We start from the raw sequence: 6873 nt of genomic DNA on the forward strand, positions 1-6873 counted from the left end.
TCAAAAAAAAAAACCTGCAAAGTTTTTATATAAAAAACTGTAGTTTTTTCAAAAAATAAGAAACTCCAATTTTTTTTAAAAAAACTATTTTTTTTTTGAAAAAGTAAAATTTTAAAAATCAGTAAATTTAAAAAAAAAAAAAAAAAAAAAAAAAAAAAAAAAAAAAAAAAAACCTAGAATATTTAAAAAAAAAAAAACTAATTTTTTTAAAAAAAAAAACTCAACGTTTTTTGTGCATATATTTGTAGTTTTTCAATATTCGTAAGTATCATAAAATATCTTTTTTTTATTAATCAATTTATAAAAATAATGGTACAAGTATTTTGTTCGATACAAAATAATATATAAAATAAAAAAAAATTACAAAGATTCACAATGTTATCATTTCTTCATATCAAGATTTCCATATTTTCTTCAATTTATCACTTTTTGCATCTTCAAAATTTTCCACAAATTCTTTCAAATCTACAAAAAAATAAAAAATAAATAAACTGATTAATGCAAGAACATACAAAATACATGTGTGCATATTGACGTAATTCATATATGATTCACTTGTGATTTACATGTGAATCACATATAATTCATATATTATTCACTTGTGATTTACATGCGAATCTTATGTAATTAATATGTGATTCACTTGTGATTTATATGTGATTCATATGTGAATTACATTAGATTTACATGTAAATCACATGTAATCCATATATGTGATTCATATGTGAATGACATGTGATTTAAATGTGAATCACATTCATATATGATTCACTTGTGATTTACATGTGAATCACATGTAATTCATGTGTGATTCACTTGTGATTTACATGTGATTCATATGTAAATTACATGTGATTTAAATGTGAATCGCATGCAAATTCATATGTGATTCACTTGTGATTTACATGTGAATCACATGTAATTCATATGCGAATCACTTGTCATTTACTTGTGAATTACATATGATTTATATGTAAATTACAATTTTGGTCATTTGAGTAAATTACAATTTTGGTCCTCAAGTCTAGCTGGTTTTTCCATTTTTGGTCCTTATTTGAGGTTCTTGTAACACTTTAGGTCCTTGTTTCAAGTAAAAATACCAATTTTTGGTCCTAAAACATATAGTTATTTTACTTGGAACAATAATCAAACCTGCAAGAGCAAACTTTTTAGACCAAATTAAAACATAAATAAATAAATTAGGGACTTAAAATGTAATATTGCTCCAAAATATAGTGATTTTACCTGAAACGGAAGCAAAAACATTACAAAAACCTCAACAAAGGACCAAAACTGAAGAAACCAACTATAGAGCTATATTCAGGGACCAAAAATGTAATTTACCTAACTTCTTACATGTATTTTGGACTAAAAGATTTGAAATTACTTTTTTGCCCTCACCCCATCTAAAGCAACAAAATATAACCCTCCAGTTTCATGTCACAAATAGTTGCGTATATAAAGTTCTACAGAGAGACCAATAACTGAACACCTAATCTTGGAGTTTTTACATTCCTGAATAGTCTCCATCACATCTCCTTGATCACAAGTAATTAGAGCTGAATAGACATGTTAACATACCATCAATCAGAAGCATGTTACCAGCTTCTACATCATTAACAAAATCATCATAATTAACACTAACATAATCTGTTGTACCAACACCTCTTTTTATTGTGAATGTGAATTCTTGGCCACTTGCTAAGTTAACTGGTTGTGGAAAATCCCTACTCATGACCTCAGGTCTCTGCAAAAAGGCATCAATAGATTAGGGAAAAAGGTTGAGTTGATTGGGTAGGTGGGACAAAAAATTGGAATTGGTGTTATGAGGACACGAGCCTTGGTATCAAGCATGATTGCAATGACATTATCCTTATGTTGAGCATTGTATTCTTTAACCAGATCCATGACTTTCTAATGAGAAGAATGATCCCCATGTGACATGTTTAGTCTTGAAACATCGATCAATGTCTTTTATCTCCTACAAATTGCATCTAAGTCAATGATTTTTTTTCAAATAAATCTCTTTATCTATAAGAATTAGCAAAGTTAATAACACACAAGATATGTAAAAGTTCAATTTAGAAAAGAAAATAAATTTGTGTAAAATTATCTAGTTTACAACACAGATAACCATAATTGATTGTTCTATAGTCTTTTACATTGATGTATTGTAACGACTCAAAATTTAAGACTAAAAATTTCTTTTAATAAAACATTACTTTAAGCGAAGTCATAATTCCAAAACATAATCAGAGTTAATTTTCAAAACACATGTTCGTTATTAGAGTAAACATTCCCAGGCTGTCTAATCTATGGTGTGTGTCATGCGATCACCCCGATCTCTTGCCTTCGCTACCAGAAGTACCTGAAACCAAAACTGAAAACCGTAAGCACGAAGCTTAGTGAGTTCCCCACCCTACCACATACCATGCATAACCACATACTGCACATACTGAGCCACACCCGCTATCCTGGGCCTCGCCCTCTGCCTCGGGCCTCGCCCGCTATAACGACCTCGCCGCTCCAGGCCCCGCTTGGCTTTGAGCCTCGCTCGGATACAGATCTTTTTTACTTAGGCCTTGCCTGTCACAGGGTCCCGCCCGCCAACAAATAATAACACATACACATATCACACGGCCTCGCCTGCCAACTAATAATATCATACAAACATATCACAACACATAAGCTAAACTCATACGACTGATCCTGTCCTAAGGCCTCGCCTATCCTGGGCCTCGCCCTTGTCCTACTACTGATGAGTCATGGAACCCCATCCACGCTCCTACTGGTAGTGAGATACGGGCCCAGCCCACTCTCACTCCTTCCCTAGCTTGGGCCTCGCCCCTGTTCTGCTACTAACGAGAGGTGGAACACCATCCACACTCTGCTATTGGTGAGATACAGGACCTCGCCCACACTCACCTCCCTACCAGGCACATACATGTATCACACAGACAACAAGTATAAACTATCATATAAACAAATCCTTGGGCACCCACCCGCTATTAATGGACCTCGTCCTGAATATCATACCAGCATATTGTGCCTAGGGCTAACCCCCGGGTCTTCTACTCATAACTACATGGGCCGGCATTATGGCCTTAGACCCATTCACACAAAGGGAAACTCACCTGCACTGGCCGAACTTGCTGATGATCTCACTTGCTGCTGCCCGGCAACTCACTGAATTCCTGCTCCCCTTGCTCCCCGAACTAACAATATCAAAGCAACACTGAGCCTAACTGACCCCCGAAAGACAACCAAGTCAACTCTGGTCAAAGTCAACCTTCCAGGTCAACCCTACTCGCCGAGTCACCCTACTGACTCGCCGAGTTCATATGTTCAGAGTCCTCTCATTTGCGTCTTAACTTGCCGAGTCAGTCCATGACTCGCCGAGTCTACCGATTTCTGAGTCTTGACCTGTCCAACTCACCGAGTTTCCACTCGACTCACTGATTCGAGTCTCAACTCAAAGGGTTTGGGGTTTCGCAACCTGACTCGCCGAGTCCAAGAACAAACTCACCGAGTACAAGGCAATCTTCATCTAACTCGACGAGCTCTTCATCCCACCCATCGAGTTGCTCCTGCTCTTCATACTACACACCGAGTCCACTCAAAGGACTCGCCGAGTCCATTCAGATCTCCTTTCATGGAGAGGACTTTTGAGTCATGCATTGTCACACCCCGAAAACCTAAGGCGGAAACATTTCCGGGGCGGAATCCACGTTGAGTATCAAATCCAATGCATATAGTAAGCAAAGTAAACAACCATTACATTACATATCAAAGTTTACATTTGTTCAAAAGTAAAGTTGTACATTTGTGATACATAGTCTATATGAACAAAAGTAGAGACGAGTCTTCTGTACGCTTCGTCTTCTCCAAAAGGATCGCTAAGTACTTGTCTAATGTTGACCTGAGAATACAAGCAGTTTGAAAATCTGCATAAAGCTAGTGAGTTCATAAGATGTTTGTTTTGAGAAAATGTACGAGTTTCCTTTGGTTTTCCGAAAAGACTGATCTCCAAGAAAATCCTATATTTTCTTAATTGTAAAGTTTGATTAACTGATTTATTCCACAATTCTGGTTATGTACAATTGTTATCCCAGGAAAATCCTATATTTTCCTAAGGGTAAGTTTAGTTATTGAATTTTTGATGTAATGTTTGATTACCTTTCGTACTTGTTATATTAACTAGGTATTCTGATATCCTAATAGTGTTACACTTGAATGTACCTAGACGCGTGCCTTCGTATTCATATTTCTATTCTTAATCATATTCATATTTATATTTTATATTTGTATTCGTATTCGTATTCGCATTCGTATTCGCAGTCGTATTCCTACTCCTAATACTATTCGTATTCGTATTCGTATTCGTATTCGTATTCGCAGTCGTATTCCTATCCCTATTCCTACTCCTAATACTATTCGTATTCGTATTCGTATTCGTATTCGTATTCGTATTATTATTTTAGTATTCCTATTCGTTCTATTCCTAGTTATACTTTCGTATTCGTTCTATTCCTAGTTGTACTTTCGTATTTGTTCTATTCCTAGTTGTACTTTCATATTCGTTCTATTCCTAGTTATAGTTTTCGTATTCGCAGTCATATTCCTATCCCTATTCCTACTCCTAATACTATTCGTATTCGTATTCGTATTCGTATTCGTATTCGTATTCGTATTCATATTCGTATTCGCAGTCATATTCCTATCCCTATTCCTACTCCTAATACTATTTGTATTTGTATTCGTATTCATATTTGTATTCTTATTCGCATTATTATTTTAGTATTCCTATTTGTTCTATTCCTAGTTATACTTTCGTATTCGTTCTATTCCTAGTTATACTTTCGTATTCGTTCTATTCCTAGTTGTACTTTCGTATTCGTTCTATTCCTAGTTATAGTTTCGTATTCATTCTGTTTCTAATTGTACTTTCGTATTCGTTCTATTCCTAGTTGTACTTTCGTATTCGTTCTATTCCTAGTTATAGTTTCGTATTCGTTCTGTTTCTAATTGTACCTTCGTATTCGTTCTATTCCTAGTTATATTTTCATATTCGTATTCGTATTCGAATTTGTTCTAATTGATAATTAATAATGAATTATTCATAGATTATAAAATTAATTTAGATTGTAGCATTTTGTCATGAAATCTATGATTAGTCTGAAAGCTAACTTCGTAATTCGAACTATTTGATAAACACAGTTTTTGATATTAAAACATACAGAATGAAAATGTAACAGCCCGGATCCCCAGGTATCTTACTTTCATTCTTTTGATATTCTGTGAGGGGACTCAACGAGTTGGAGGTCAAACTCGCCGAGTCGAGTCGCGGTTTTGGATGGAGGTTCGTGTCCGGACTCGGCGAGTCCAAGGGATGGACTCGGCGAGTCCGCCTTGTTTAATGAAACCCTAATTTTTCGGTCCTAAGCCCTATTTAAAGGACCTTATGGCCTTCATTTGCAGCCACCTTGAGCCCTGAGTGCACCCAAACGGCTGTGAGACTTTGTTAGTGAGATAGAGGCTATTTGTTCATCATTTTGTGTGATTTTTGCAAGAAGGAAGGAGAAGATCAAGCTTGAAGAGTTGGGGAGCTTGGATCTGCTTCTATTTTTCATCAAGGGAACCTTCTTGAGGTAACTTTCAGAGCTAAAACTTCGTATTTTGGTTGATGTGTCAATTCTAGGGTTTCTTCTTGCCTTATTTGGCTTGATTTGGAAGAATGAAAGGTCCCATGGAGGTATGGAACCTAGATCTGGACCTTAGCAAGTCCAGAAGGCCCCAAATGACAAGCTTTATGTCCATTCTTTTGAGTTGGAAGCTAGGGTTGCCATATTAGAGGTTATTTCTCCAAAATGAGCCTTGTATGCGTTGCATGGTGACCAAGACTGAGACTTTACGTGACAAATGAGCTTGGGAAGGCCAGATCTATGTGTGTATGGAACGGATCTGACCGCAAAAGCCAATTTTAGCTGATGCATGGCATGGACTCGCCGAGTCTGAAGAACAGACTCGACGAGTCGCTTGAAGATTGTCCTTGTGACCACCCAGTGTGTAGTCTTGTCCAGTTATAGGCGACTCAGTGAGTCACGGAGAGTTAGAAAGGTTTTGACAGGTGGACCGAGTCGAGTTGGGACTCGCCGAGTTGTCCTTGCGACTCGGCGAGTTGAGTCGCGGTGGCCCCGTGATTCATGCCCAGGTGGAACTCGTCGAGTCAGGGAAGTACTCGGCGAGTCAAAAGGGAAATCCTTGCGAGTTGGAGAAAACACGTAGACTCGCCGAGTCACTATAGTGCACTCGCCGAGTCCGGTCAATTTGACCAAAGTCTGTTGACCAAGTCGACCAGTGTTGACTTGATAAGAATGGTCAACCCTAGTGGTAGAAGTAATAATTATAGATTCATGATGTCATAGGAGGATTACAGCTCGAGGGTTCGAGCACGAGTGATTCCAGGGTTCACAAATTAGTGAGACATACGAGGTGAGTCTTCTCACTATACTGTACCCGGAAGGGTTTGACTGTGTGACCGGAAGGTCGAACGTGATACGAGATATATGCCTTATGTGTAATAAGTTATTCGTTATATGTGCCATGTGTGATATGCTTGATATGGGCTGGAAGGCAATATGTTATGGGCCGGAAGGCGTGGTCATATGGACCGTAAGGTTGACGTGGGTAGGACCGGAAGGTTTACCCAGTCGGGACGGAAGTCCCCTGAGACACATGGACTGGAAGGTCAAGGCCTGGAAAGGCGTACGTGCGTAGGTTGTATTTTGGGGAACTCACTAAGCAATTATGCTTACAGTTGTTGTGTTATGTGTTTCATGTACTAGCGAGGACCGTGGGAAGGCGTCGGCGTGA

The sequence above is a fragment of the Lactuca saligna genome, chromosome 5 (assembly GCF_052625555.1).
Source record: "Lactuca saligna cultivar CGN05327 chromosome 5, ASM5262555v1, whole genome shotgun sequence".
Classification (NCBI taxonomy): domain Eukaryota; kingdom Viridiplantae; phylum Streptophyta; class Magnoliopsida; order Asterales; family Asteraceae; genus Lactuca; species Lactuca saligna.